Here is a 15783-nt window from a genome sequence, read left to right as displayed (position 1 = left end):
CAATATTTATTAGAAATGCAGATGGTCAGGTGAATGTGGAATGGTTTGAAAAAAACAATTCAGTTAGTTTATTTTTCAAAACATTTTCTTGTCTTCACTGTACCTTCATTTGGAACTGATACATGCCACTCAGTATTTGAACCAGCCAGTCTTCCAGTACACAGTCCATCCACAACTGCCATTCTCTGTCCCCTGCCCAACAGACACTCAACATTCTGGGGCCACAGAGCATCCTCAGTCACCAATGGGTTGGTTGGGGGTGGGGTCCTTTAATATTCTTCCTAAATATACATCTCTTCTGCAAACTTTAAGATTCCCCCCAAGCATGCTGGTGTATCTTGTTTTTCAGTGGTTCTGTTTGGGCTACAATTCTATCAGCACCCACCAGCTGAGTTTACTATGAGAGGAAATAATTATTAGGCAAGTGTTGTCATTTACATGGTATTTTATAGCAGGTTCCTGCCTGGCTTAAGGAGCTTATTGAATAATGACTAAACCAACCCTTATGTTAAGTAGCAAGCAGCACCTAAGAAACTCAGAAGAATGGCAAAATGTGATGAATCTACCATTTCACCTTAACTCCCTCTGCTGTAATAGTGTGATTTATTTATTTACAAGAATCTTTATAAACCATCAATTCGTAAAAAAGTATCAGGGCAAAATAATTACAGCATCATCAAACTTTAAAATCTTAAAAATAGAATAGAGAACAAATGACCAAAACTGAATCAAAGTAATTCTTTAAAAATTTGCTTGATAATAAAATATGTGGATTTGAGGTGCCTGTCTGCATTCAATAAACACAATGATGGGGATGCATTTATATTTACAGTTTTTGTTACAGAATTTGTGGAAGAATGATATACATTCAATAGCTATTTTTCTGGAGAGTTGTTCATTTATAATAGATCCAAGTGGTGTTGAAAAAGCATTTCTTTTAACCAGGGGATGGATAATGAGCATGTCTGATTTTAGGGCTTATGCTTAAGCAGGGAAGCTTGTGATTAGTTTGCTGCATTAGGTGAGCCACTCACAAGAGAACAATTGTTCCTCCAAATTTTAGAAGACGGCAAAGAAACAATGCCACTATTTCTGTTGTCTGCTCTATGCCACATAGGTAATGGAAGGTGGTACTCTCCATGGTGCTGAATAGATGCTTGCACTACTATTGAATGATCACTTACTTGATAAATGAATGGAATGCGCTTTAATCAAACACACAATTACATAGTAAAGCCTTGGTGCTGTTTTCAAGCCCCATAAGTAATTAGCCTTACTGCCATTGAAGTATTGATTTCTCAAAGGTCACCACAAATTAAAGGGATACATATAATATTGTTGTTCTCTCTTGGTTATATGTAAATAAGGATATCTACTAATGGGTTAATCACACAGAATTTGCAACAAAGCTTAGACAAAATGCTATATTTTATTGACCATAGGTGTTCACCATAGTAACAAAACACAATTTGGGGGTGATCACCATTAAAACCATTAATTACCAGTGGTAATTCTGCTGCTGACTTCAATGGGGTTATTTTATACTAATGGCTAGCCTCTGAAGCCTTGCTGAAATAAATTGACTGGAGGGCAGTAATTTCAAGTAATTTATCTGATCCAGAAAAGTTGGTACAAGAAATGCCTTGATTTAGTAATGCTCCACAGTGCTCATTATCAGTATTCCTGATGCTACTCCAATAATCTTTTATCACACACCCATTAAAATGCTGAAGCAATTTGCATATTTCCACTAAAAAGAAAAAGAAAATATGAGATTTACCTGGTGGATGTAGTAATATCACATAATACTTTAAGCTTATTTGTATTGTAATGATCATTTACTGCAAAGCTTTCCAAACTTTTAATGTGGGTGACAATTTTTAGACACGCAGTGTTTGACAACACCATAATTCAGTTTTACTAGCAAACTGGGGGTTAAACTAACCCCTTTCCAGCCCCAGGAGGAACACAGGGAGCATTTGTGCAACACACCTACAGCAGTCGACACACTAACATGTCACAACACACAGAGTTTGGAAAGCTCTGATTTATTGCATATTTTCTCAATCTCTGAGTATAGGAAAATGGATGTGAATGACAAGGAACTGGATGTTGCTATTGGTTTGGTGCTCTTTCAGCAACTCAGTTAGCCAAGCCTTTTGTAAAATACAGTACCAGTCTAGATGGAGATTTGTTGCTTAATCTGTTAAATGTGTGCACATTGGGCACTAAGAGAATGCAGATAGTAACATGATGTGTCCACAGTGGCAAAATGTGTTACAGTATATGTTTTCTTGCAAACACCTGCTACATTGTGTACTTGCAATGCCAACAGTTTTCATTTGGTCTGAATTCAAACCGTATTCCAACAGCATGGCTGCCTCTGACCAGGCAAACTGCACGTGCATGCTCTGAATTGTTAGCTACTTATATGGTTTGGGTCATTTCTAACTGAACACAAGGAATTCCTGGAAAATTGGATAGGTCTCTGATGTGAACCAGAAGGGTGCCCCTGCATATCATGCAGAGCTGTACCCACACAGTTTGCCTTCAGTTAACATTGGCCATTGATTCATGTTTATTTAACAAGATTCCAAGAGTGCCTAGGGAATATCTCTTCGCCCAATACTGTGTAAACTCATCAAAGCACAACAACAAATTCCACCAAAGTCTTGAATACCAGTCTTACAGCTACAACATTGTGCAAAGTGTGTAAGTGGTGTAAGTCCATCCTAACATGCTGCCTATTGGTGCCCTCTACATGATTAGTCTCTAGTCGTGCTTCTACCACATCCCTGTACTATGAAATGCCTTTGTGCCATGCCACATCCAGTAATGTTGGTTGTTGTCAGCTTAATAGTACCAACCAATGACAGTGCACCAGATATCCAGTTCTTGATACAACAGTTATTGTTTTGCCCTATTCTAACTACTATTTTCTAGATGTGTGTTGTCAGGGCATTAGGCTATGAACCTAAACACACAAGAGGAATTCACCTAATGAATCCTGTCAGCACAAGTTCTGCATGAGAGCTTTCACTTATGCAATGGGTTTTTCTCACCCCACCCCTGGGTCCCCCTAAAATTTGCTTTGTATGGGTTGGGGGAACCCCCAGAACATTGTGCTGGGGGGCTCATTCTGTCTGTCAAGCTTCAATGCTTGTACTGACAGGACTTACACTGTAGTGTGACACTGAATTCTACTCCTGCATTTCTATTTACGTAAGTGGGGCATGATGCCCATTAAATATGTTGAAGAATGAGACATTAGGTATATAAAAATTCAGTACACTATGGGGGGGGGAACCCATGTTGATAGCTATATATTTGGTTATACATATCTATACTGTATATTGTATTTCATTATCTTTTTATTATTGTTAGCAGCTTTGGGAGCCTAGTGAAGAGGATATAAATAAACAATGATGAAATGCTTTTAGTCATCCCACTAAGAACTATACAACATGCAAGAGTGTAAGTTCCCATCACAATAGACAAAGTAAACATTGTAAGGTAAGAATAAATGAGTAGCATGCAGCCATGTTTGATGGCTAAAGATAATCTTCTGAAATTACTGAAAGGGAAGAAAATGTTTTTAGTAAGCCAGGTATTTTTCTGTTACTTGTCTCCTCCAAGTTCTAAGCAGACCCAGTCCTTCTAGAATGTTTTTATTCACTTCATGGGACACCAAATCTATGTTCCAAAACTATATAACATAAAGCAAATTGAAACAGAATTCTTTTGTTTTCTAGGAAATTGCCTGATGTACAGATGATGTTGATGATGATAATAATGATAATCCGGTTTAAAAGTTAAAATTAAACAATGTGCCTTTACCCCTTTAAAGCTTGACTCTCTGCCTGCTATGTGTGTTGCAGTTACCGTACTTTCCTTTTCAGTTTTAACAGCTACATTGTCCTATTTTTTCTCAAATAAGGGGCTTTCTTTGCCAAAAATGTCTACCTTTACCAGTTTAGCACAATTGCAATTATTTTATCAGCTAAAGAAAAGATCTGCTACCCAAGACTTGACTTACATTTCTATAGCTTATTTTCCACAGTTATTCCGTTTTCTATTCTGCAAACATGTAGAGAGGTTTGTCTATATGTGCCAGCTGGTCATAACTTTGTATGACTGTGTTGTGTTTCTGGAGCACTCTAGAAAAAACAAACATGACAGGTTGTTACGTAGACCATCAGCACTAATTACGTCCACATTTTCATTAGAATTCTTGCAAGCTCTGGATTCATGTCTGGCTCCATATGTGACATAACTTGAATAGATATAGACATCTTTGAGTAATTTTTCAAATTGCATTGTATATTGATTTGCTTCATCTTAGATGTTGCCTTTCAAATAGCTGAACAGAAAAAAAATGAATAATATGCAGGCCTGTGCAGAAGGAGCAGCCGGGTACACTTGCTGCGGGCCTCAGAGAGTTAAGCTGGCCAGGGGCCTACTGGACTTACACTGCCATGCCAATAACAGGACTCCTGCTCCATGCCTTGGACAAGCTCTGCTCAGGACAGAGAATATGCATCACTGGAACTATTACAGCATTTCCCTTAGCTGATTGAAGAGTTTGCCCTTAAATAAATGTATGTTTTTTGTATACTGAAATGTTACAAAAATAATTATTCATCCTCATGCAGACATGATTGCCCCAGAGTATTGACTATACAGTACTAGCCTAAGGATATGTATTTTAATAAAGGGAACATACCCTAATATTTGTATCAACACATGGCCAGTTCATATAGGTATCTGGCAGAATGGCCTTTACTGGAATATCCTGCTGTGGGTTCCATTTTGAATGGTTCTGCTTTCCCAAACTGCCTGCATGTAAAACCAAACCAAACCAAGTCTAATTAATCCTGAATAAGATATTGGGACCCTGCTCCTGTTCCAGCTGTCTCTCACCAGCTGATCTGTGGGAAGTATTATGACTTGCACTCTCTCTCTGTGAATGTACATTGATGCTACTTATAAGCTACTTTGGGGGGGATTTTGTATTCTGAAAGGCAGAATATAAATTATTGTAATATATACAGTGGTAACTCAGGTTACAAACGCTTCAGGGTACAAACTCCACTAACCCAGAAATAGTACCTCAGGTTAAGAACTTTGCTTCAGGATGAGAACAGAAATCGTGCTCTGGCGGTGCGGTGGTGGCAGGAAGCCCCATTAGCTAAAGTGGTGCTTCAGGTTAAGAACAGACATGGAATAGCATAATTGGAAAACATTTATTTCGTTAAGCTAGGTTAGGCAAGATACTGCCAACTACATAGTAATCTCTTACTATCTAAAAAGATTAAATAAAACATATATTTCAATTGTGATTATAAAATTACTTTGACCAGTTACTTTCTGCATCCTGGGGAAAAACAGAATTGCTACAATGTCAAGCAAGTACCTGCCATATTTAAAATATATTTTATTTCTCTGTTTTTTTTCCCTGCAAAAGACATGGCTGACAATTATATGCTTGGGCAGCTGCCTTACTCTGTCAAGGGACAAATTATCAATAACTGAGCACTGTGCTAAACAAACCGAACATTTTAAGCATTGTGATGTTTCGTGTGTTCACCCTGTCATTGTTGACAGATTCTATTGATTCTTTCTTAGGACCTTTGTATTGATTCTTCTTCTTTTTTTAAAAAAAAAACATACCTAGAAAAAATATTGAACTGGAATGTCTCACATACAACTCCTCCCCAATATGACAATGAAATGCACACAGCAAACTAGAATAATACCACAGTGCCTACCTTAGTAATGATACCATTACATGAATGTTACTGGAAGTAACACATCAGTTACATATCATTTGATATTATGTATTTTATATCATGCCCCCATCAATCATCTCATTCAAGGCATGTAAACATTTTTGAAGAGTCTAGAAGGAAAAGTATTTTTTTACATGCTGATTCAGCACTAATCTCACCTTATCCACATCAATGTTCCCTTAATAATCATTATGATACACTGATTTTGATGGGAGCTGTAAATAACATACATTATTCACTCAAATGTAACATGCACCTTTTTTGGCCAAATTACATCATGAAAATTAGGGCGCACACTGCACATTAGATTTGATGGCGCATTAGTATTTACCCTAAGATAAATACGGTAAATACGGTAATTTAATCTATTTTAACACCAGGTAACAGTGTAACTGTTCTGATGATCCAGAAGAAATATTTTTTGTTGTTATTGTTAATTTATAAACCTGTATATGCAGAATATATATATATATATATATATATATATATATATATATATATATATATGAGATAAAGTAACCAAGCTCTGCTTAAATCAGAGGCGTATGCATTATTAAGCATATAAAGAACTGGGGCACAAATAAGTACGGACTTCAGGCTTTGATAGCCAATAAATCTGCCAAGCTGCTTACTTTTAATCAGGCATGACAGGGCCTTAATACCTTTTATTGTAGTCATTCTGCTACCTCTCCATCTCCATCTCTATACCCTTCCCACCTGCCTTCTCTCACACAAATCCCCAGTCCTTTGCCCTTTTACTAAGGTTTACAGTTATTAACTGATGAGCCGTGCATACTGCCATCCACAACATTTATCCGTTTGTGGCAATTTGTGGGTTATCATTTATTTTAAGATGACTTAAATCACCACTACTATTATTTTTATTATTTGGTATGTTTATTTAAACGCTCTCAACTATTAAAGTTAGCTGAATGTTGATTTCCACACCTGCCCAAATCTTACTCACAAGATGTCTGACTTCCTTTCTTTGTAAAGGAGCCTTAAAAGTACTAAACAAAAGCCTCTGTTAACAGGGTTGGCTGCAAAGGACAAAAAAAGAAGAAAGCAACCAAGGAAGGAGAGCTCGGACCACATTATTCAGGCACTGTTAGCTTTCACAATGCATGCACCATAGGGGCCTCCCTCCACTATTCTCTGCTTCTCTAACCAACATCTCACCCCCTCAGATACTCAAAGCCAGGGGTCCTGCTAACTGCAACAATGCAAGCACCCATGACAGCAGTGCAAAATTAAAATCCTCGCTAAACCCTCTGGTGCTCCAGTATGGTGCTGGAGAGGGCGATAGATGTGGAGAAACAGGAACATTCTGATCCTGAATATGGTTCACTGGGAAACAAATACAAATGATTTGAAGGAGAATCACTTCAGGTCGCCTTACCTCAGTGAGGATACTGAGGAGTTGGAAAAGGTTCAAAAAAGGGCAACCAGAATGATCATAGGGATGAAGCAACTCCCCTATGAGGAGCTGGGGTGTTTAGCTTAGGAATGGTGGGTAAGAGGTGACATGGTAGAAATGTATACAATTATGCATGACATGGAGAAAGTGTATAGAGAAAAGTTTTTCTCCCTCATAATACTAGAACTCGTGAACATATAATTAAACTGAATGTTGAAGGATTCAGGACAGATGAAAGAAAATGCTTATTCACACAGTGCACAGTTAAACTGTGGAATTTGCTCCCACAGGAAGCAGTGTTGGTTACTACCTTGGATGGCTTTAAAAGGGGATTATGAGGTAAAGGCTATCAGTGGATACTAGCCATGATGGCTATCAGAGGCTGTATGCTTCTGAATAACAGTTGTTGGAAACTGTAGAAGGGGAGGGTGCTCTTGTGCTTGGGTCCTGCTTTTGGGCTTCCCAGAAGCATCTGTTTGGCCACTCTAAGAACAGGATGTTGAACTAGAGGGTTGGATTCTCTGTTGACTGCAATGAATGTAATGGTAGATGAGCAGAGAAGATGCCTTAAACTTCGAGGAGGCAGCCTAAAGCAGGCATCCCCAAACTCGGCCCTCCAGATGTTTTGGGACTACAATTCCCATCATCCCTGACCACTGGTCCTGTTAGCTAGGGATGATGGGAGTTGTAGGCAAAAAACATCTGGATGGCCAAGTTTGGGAATGCCTGGCCTAAAGCATTCATAATGCTGGAGGCAGATATTTCAACTGGTGCCCCTCATAGCAATAAAAACAAATCAATTATATATTTACCTTGACTTTTCACTGTATCCAGGAAAAAAATGTGTTTCCTTAAGTGAGGTGCTTCATTCTGTCTAAGGTTCTATAAATGGTACTGCATATTCTTTGGATTTTTAAAATTGATTTTGCCAGCTACGTGCACGGTAAGCTGCCGTTTTACAGTTCTTAGGTTGTGTTTTTGTTTCGATGATATATTGGGGATTTTTAGTCTGTTAATTGCAGCAATGAAGTGAAACTACAGGGAACCAGGCAGAGGGCCTTCTCGGTAGTGGCGCCCGCCCTGTGGAACACCCTCCCATCAGATGACAAGGAAATAAACAACTATTTGACTTTTAGAAGATATCTGAAGGCAGCCCTGTTTAGGGAAGTTTTTAATGTTTGATCGCTTTTTAATTATTAATATTCTGTTGGGAGCTGCCCAGAGTGGCTGGGGAAACCCAGCCAGATGGATGGGGTATAATAAATTATTATTATTTATTATTATTATTACTACTACAATTCTGCGGTTACTGAAGTGATTTTTGAAATATTACATGACATATAGACGCTTTAAAATTAAACAAATAAACCACACCCCAGGAGGGAGGCTACTACTGTGGCTCCCCACCCAGTAGGAGAACCTTTCCTGCAAACATCCCTCAGCCCAGTTTGAGATGCTGGCCTTCATGGTCTAATCCCGAGACCCCTTTTAGACACAGGTACTGTATTTGACACTTCACCTAATTCTAAAGGGCTGCTGCATTTGAGGCCCTCGTGGCTTATTTCGACTGACCTCTCTCTCTCCCGAGGTCCTGCCATGAGGGCGCTCCTGACGGTCCTGAGTGAAAAAAGCGTGAGGAAAATCCTACAGGTTGTGTGTGAGGAAGACAAAACTCTAGCGGTCGGCGGGAAGCGACTAATGTGCGGAAGGAAAGGAAACGAAGCTTATGAGAAGCCGGGATGGGCGAGGGCCCAGGGGGAACCCATTCGGATCAGCTGCCACAGAACCGTAAAGCGAAGAGGAAAGGGATAATGCAAACGCCGTTTGTATGTGTGTGTTTTAAAGTAATCCCTGAGGGGCAGAAAGCAGCCCTTCTCTTTTCTGCCCCCCTCACTGGCTACTGAGAATGCCGATCAGTTCTGTTGCTCGGATACAAATCCTCCCTCCGTCCCTCCCTCGCTTTCTGCCCGCCTCCATCCCTAGCCTAGATAGGACTGGGTGGGCGGGGACTAGCCCTCCGCACGCTCGAGGGCGCCGAGGGGGAGGGGATTGAATGGCTCCCGAGCTGAGCCGCTGCCTGCCGCCGTTGCCGCCTGTGGGGAGTGGACTGGCAGCCCCGCGCCCGCTTGCTGTAGTCGAGCCAGATGGAATGTAGCGCGCGCGAGGTATGTCGTGGGGGCGGGGACGAGGATTACAACGCGGGGGGGTGGGGTGGAGCGCGCGCCCATCCAAAAGCCGTTATTTTGAGAAGAAGCGCCCGTTCGCGACGCAGTCGAGGGAAACCTTAGAGAACCGAGAAAAGGCGGTTGGGGGGGGGGAGAGATGGTTTTAATTCGAAGCGTGTCGTTCCTTGGTTTGGAAGCGAAGGCGGCCCGGTGTCTTCCCCCGCCCACCTTCATTATCCAATCCATCTCATAATCCCGAAGAGTTTTGCGACTGGAGAGGTTTAAAGCGAAATGGTCACTCGATGCTTCCCGCCCAGAAAGTGAGCGAGAGAGCGCCTTCATAATCCCCCGAGGCCCCCTACACACACACACACCCACACACCCCGCCTCGCGTGGGTTTAGCGCTACTGGGAGCCTCTTCATGCGGCGTGAGGGTGACGAGGCTGGCTGGCCGGCCGGCCGGGGTCAGACATGAGCGGTACTGTATCTGTTTCGCGCGGCCGGCGAGTTGTGTCGCCTTGTCTTTCGGGATGGCTGCCCGCTTGATACATACGGCGTAACTCTCAGAAAGAGTTGAGACTCTCCTTCTCTCGCTCCCCTCCTTCCCAGACAAAGTGCTGGGAGGGGAGAGAGGGAGAGGCTGTGCCCCACCCCCCTCGCCTCACCCCATATACACATACATTAAGTCGCCCCTGGGGAATTCGTGACCCGCTTTGCTGGCTGATTTCTTCGTTCTGGAACAGGCGGTTGTTTAAAGGGAGAGATTTGCAGCATTCTTCAGGCTGTCTTCCTCCCACTTCAGATCGAAGTTCCTTTATTTTGCTATAAACCGGGCAAAGTGCTCGACCGCTCCATCTGGCTTGTGTGCAAAGCTCTAGCTCTGAAAGCAGGTAAACCCACAATCGTTAAGATATTTAGTGTTGCTTTCTGTGGGTTTGTCTTTTCTTCTTTTAATACAACCAACCGCTAAAGAAATTTACTTAGGGTTTTGGTTTGTGTGAGATTAGCATCCTACATAACGTTTTTAATTTTGAAAGAAATAGTTTATTGTCTGTGTTTATTGGCTCGGGGTGTGTGTGAGTGAGTGAGAGAGAGAAATCCCCTAAGCTTTGAAATCTAGGTCCCCCTTTAGCTCCCTAAGAAGACTACACATAATTTTGTTAATGTTTTTAAAACTACTCTGTTCTTCCTTTTGCTGGGTGAGTGAGGGGTTGGTGTTTTTAGTTGCCTTTTCTGTCTTTGTGCTGAACAAGTGAAGGTTAGCTAGTGGTGAAGCAAAAAGTGAAGAAAAGTGTTCTCTAAAACTGTCAAAGTATGCAGAATGTTAAGATACCTTGCTATATCAGGATAAAATCCTGATTCACTAGAGAACAAATTTGTTCATGATATCCAGGTATCTGAGTGTGTGACTGGACAACCGTAGTTCACTTTTTTTTGGAGGCACTATTAAAAACAGACCTATTTAGCAGGCACAAAGCATTCTGGGTCAATTCAGACATGATGCCAAACTATGGTTAATTAAACTTAATTTGTTAAGCATGATGTCTGAATACAATCATGGTTTGTCAGCTAATTGCCAGCCACCTTCAGAAACCATGGTTTGGAGTGGTTCAGCATCCAAGATCTGTTGTAACGTATGTTTGATGCAATGTCTGAATTCACAAACCATTGTTATGAAGATTGCTCTATTTCCTAAGGCTGCTGAACCATAGAGATGGTAGTGAGTTTATGAAGCTATGATGGTGAGTGCTGGGTAGATGGACAGTGGAAGTAAGACAGTAGCTTTCAGCCATGGTTTGCATTCTAAACTGCGTGGTGCAAAACATGTTTGGTCATCATGTTTGAACTGAACCAGTGGATTATTATTATTTTGGCAGTGTTGGATCACTGGGACTTTAACACTCGACATCTGTATTGCCTTCGCTACAGTCATTTCAAACACCCAAAGCCAAGGGAATGATTTACTATGGGATATGTGTAAATCTACCAAAAGTAGATGCACCCTTCTACAATTAAAAAATGGCAAACAACTTTAAACATTTTTAATAGCTAACATATTAATACCTTTTATGCTCTCTCCTGTGCTCATCTGTTGCATTTAGACTCCCAATGGGATGTGTACATTTGAGGCTGAAGTACTCAGAAACATAAGAAAAATAAATGCTAAGTGTATGTGCTTGCCCATTAGTATCAAAACAGTATGTTGTAGCTGTTGGTGACATCAATAGCAGACAGCACAGATTGATGGTAGAGCTAATGCATGAGCACTGTAGATGGATGAGTGCATCTCCCAAGGCACTGTAACAGATATGCCAACATGATCTGTGGCTGCTTTGACATAGTGAGACATTTCCTTTCAGCAGATTTTACTGTCCTCCTCATGTGCGCTCAAGGAAAAGTAGTTTGAAATTGGTTAGTCAGCATTTTAGGAAGCTTGAGGAAAACCATACACAAAGCTATGGAGTAAGGAAGGTATTGATACTTCTGATTTTTTCCCCAAGTCTGGAAAATGTCATAGAGATGCTGCCTTCCATTTGATTAATAGAGGTATGTGATTAAATGCCTTGGCTACTTAGGTGGAGTCCTTGTTTTGGGGAACACTGTGACCTACTCTCAAGTAGAACCCAGAGCATTACCATATTTTTCATTTTTCGCTCCAGCACTTTTTTCCTCCTAAAAAGTTAGGGGAAATGTCTGTGCGTCTTATGGAGTGAATGTGTGGTCCCTGGAGCCGAATTGCTCAGGGGCAAAAAGCAGATCGTGCTTTTTTTAAAGAAAGAGCTAAAGGCTAACAAGAAGGAAAGAGGAGTGTTGAAAAGAAGCCGCTCAGCAGGTGATTGCAAGGGGTAGGGGAGAGAGATAAGGGAAGCTAGTTCCCTTCCCGGCCAGCCCCCTTACCCAGGCCTCCATTGTTGAATGTTCTGCAGAGGGAGGCTGCAACATGTGACTGGCTGATTAGATTATCAGAAGCTGCAGAACTGTGGGTTGAACAGGATTTTTTCCCTTTGCAAAGTAAACTCAACAACTTTGAGCTGATCCTTTAAAAAATGGGCCTTTTCCCCTTTCAAAAGAAGCTGCACAACTGTGAGCTGACCCCCCCCAAAAAAACGGGGCTTTCCCCCTTTCCTCCTCTGAAAACTAAGTGTGTCTTATGGTCAGGTGTGTCTTATGGAGCAAAAAATACGGTAATTCTAAATACAGTGGTACTTTGAGTTACAAACACCTCAGGTTACAAATGCTTCAGGTTACAAACTCCGCTAACCTGGAAGAGTTACCTCGAGTTGAGAACTTTGCCCCAGGATGAGAACGGAAATGGTGTGCTAGCAGCGTAGTGGCAGCAAGAAGCCCCATTAGCGAAAGCACGCCTCTAGTTAAAAACAGTGTCAGGTTAAGACCGGACCTCTGGAACGAATCAAGTTCATAACTAGAGGTACCACTGTAGTAAAGTTGGGGAGCAAATAGTAAAAGTTATTTTTTACTTGCTATGATTAGGAATAATCCTTTGTTAATCATTATGCATTCTTGGCTGTCTCCTGCCTCAGAAAAAATAGTTACAGGTAGGTAGCCGTGTTGGTCTGCTGTAGTCAAAACAAAATAATTCTTTCCAGTAGCACCTTAGAGTCCAACTAAGTTTGTTATTGGTATGAACGTTTGTGTGCATGCACACTTCTTCAGATACCATCTGAAGTATCTTAAGAAGTGTGCATGCACACAAAAGCTCATACCAACAACAAACTACTCATAGAATCATAGAGTTGGAAGAGACCACAAGGGCCATCCAGTCCAACCCCCTGCCAAGCAGGAAACACCATCAAAGCATTCTTGACATATGCCTGTCAAGCCTCTGCTTAAAGACCTCCAAAGAAGGAGACTCCACCACACTCCTTGGCAGCAAATTCCACTGCCAAACAGCTCTTACTGTCAGGAAGTTCTTCCTAATGTTTAGGTAGAATCTTCTTGTAGTTTGAATCCATTGCCCTGTGTCCGCTTCTCTGGAGCAGTAGAAAACAACCTTTCTCCCTCCTCTATATGGCATCCTTTTATATATTTGAACATGGCCATCATATCACCCCTTAACCTTCTTTTCTCCAGGCTAAACATACCCAGCTCCCTGAGCCGTTCCTCATAAGGCATCATTTCCAGGCCTTTGACCATTTTGGTTGCCCTCCTCTGGAAGGAATTTTTTTGTTTCAGAAAAAAATACTTTGGCAATTACATCTGCCACTGAATGCAATATATTTTGACTGTACACAAGTTTGGTTTTACACTCTATTCCGGAACATAACCACCGCCTAAGTTGAGAGTCGCCTGTACTACATTTATTTTTCAAATTATTTGAACAAAGGTAGGGAATCATAAAGGCTGTTATTGGTGCTATATGTTCTTTGTTTAACAAACCCTGATTCAAGAGATCTTAATTCTTTGGCTGTGGTAGTAAGAAGGTAAAATATGCAGAATATCATAGAAACTAGTTTCTATACTGTGATGTCAGCTTTGTTGGACTGTTTCCTTATGCTAAGTAAACCAGCTTATGTCTAAGGCTGCATTTCTAAACTCATTTATAAGGGAGTAATTCCCATTGAACTGAATAGGTTTTACTTCTGAGTAGATATATATAGGCATGCAGTATAATAAATGTGCATCACTTGTCTTAAGGTCAGTGACACAGGCTATATGGAAAAGTTTGAATCGGAATATGTAGTCAACAAAACTAAAAAGTATGTTTTGTTAATCTTGTGTTTATCTGAAAAGTTTTTGTTACTGCAAAAAACAACAACAGAAATATCTGGTTAGGGAGAAAGTTAGGGAAAAGAGTGTGGATGAAATGTAATATTCTGCTTAGACACCCAGACCTGCTTGGGAATAGATTTGGATGGCAGGTTCAGCAACACTGATAGCGTGAAGTGGAATATGAAATAGCAAAAGGAATAAGTTTCAGGGCATGGTCAGAATGCATGCAAAGCAATAACAGTACTAAAGGAAAACAGTTTTGGTCCTTATCAGTGCTTTGTTAAGTGCACATTCCAGCCAGGCAGAAATACTTAAGGAGTGTATGAAGCAGGGGTGGGGCCTTGGACGAGGATGTGACTGAGGAGAGGGTGGGGCCTGAGGAGAATCCAGTGGGCCAGATAATGAGGACTGTATCGCTTAAGGTTGCTTTTTTTATTTTTTAGGAAGACCCCAAAATTGTTGACCTTTTTTTACATTTTTACATCCGAAAACCAGGACATGTCAGGAATTTTCCTGATGTATGGTGAGCTTAGTATCACCACATTTGGCCCCCAGGCTTGAGGTTCCCACCACTTCTGCACATGCTTGCCTGGGATTAAGTCCCATTGGATTTAGTGAAATTACTTCTGAATATATTACACTGTTTCTCTGGATTATAATCCACAAAACATTGTGTCATAAGAATTTTTTTAAGTCTTATGGTGCTTTGTTGCAACAAAAGCAAACATACATAGGTACCTCCACTGAAAATTGATTTGCCTTACCTGTCTTTGCTTATGTTTTTAGGATTTTGGCAACATCTGTTGCAGTGAGTGCTAATTAAACAGGTGTTGGAATACTTTTTGAAGCCTTTATAGATTTCATATCTCAGTGGATATGAATTAAAATAATGGAGCTCTTAATAATAATAAATTATTTGTTATGTTAAATTGATTGTTCCCCATTTATTCTTGTAGAAAGAGAGACACAGTTTTCATTCAGTCTCTTCTCACCCTTTAATATATGTCCAGTATAACATCATATTGTTTCTATAGTCATGAAGTATGATGGGAATGTGAGACAGAGTATTCTTTGTGTCTTTTTCCCCTTTCTTTTTCGGTATTGCAACCCTAAAGTTCCGTGTGCATTGTTGGTAGTAGATAAATAATCATACAGCTTCTATTCATTTGTGGGACAGTCTCTATTCAAATTCCTTATGGTTCTCGTGCTTGGTTCTTTTCCATAATTAACTGAAAGAACTTGGACAAAATGCCCATACTGCTGAATAGCCTTTGTGCATATCTGGCTACATGTTAGCTTCACAATTTGTCTTAAGCATGGCCTGCATACAAATAGATCCATCTGAATACTGCCTTCTGTATTTATTGGGAAGTTCTGCTTTGCGGAAGTGTGAAGTGACACTACACTTTTGAAATACTCTACCAATAACAGTAGAAAATATCACTGACTTTAGGAACCCACAGACTTAACAAATGTACTCTAATATAAAAACATAGTGCTACAGTGCTCAAAGTGTTGCTTCCCTTAAACTGGCAGTTTTTCTTTAAAACTGATGAATAAAACCTGTAAATATCTACACAATGGTCTGATACCTCATTAATAATGACTTATGATATGTGCATGGTTGTTGCTTCTTATCAATCTAGAACTGACAATCATTTAATTTTACCTTCCACATGGT

General features: G+C 40.5%; 1 protein-coding gene across 1 annotated transcript in view; it reads left to right on the top strand.

The window, feature by feature from the left end:
* The first annotated feature begins 9299 nt into the window (after positions 1-9299).
* The window catches only part of WASF3 (WASP family member 3), a 28711-nt gene continuing 22227 nt past the window's right edge, over positions 9300-15783 (top strand). The window contains exon 1 of the mRNA XM_035116679.2: positions 9300-9371. The gene's annotated coding sequence lies outside the window, so the exon portion shown is untranslated. The remainder of the gene's footprint in view (positions 9372-15783) is intronic.

Source organism: Zootoca vivipara, chromosome 4 (assembly GCF_963506605.1).
Source record: "Zootoca vivipara chromosome 4, rZooViv1.1, whole genome shotgun sequence".
NCBI lineage: Eukaryota > Metazoa > Chordata > Lepidosauria > Squamata > Lacertidae > Zootoca > Zootoca vivipara.
This window is presented reverse-complemented; position numbering and strand designations above follow the sequence as displayed.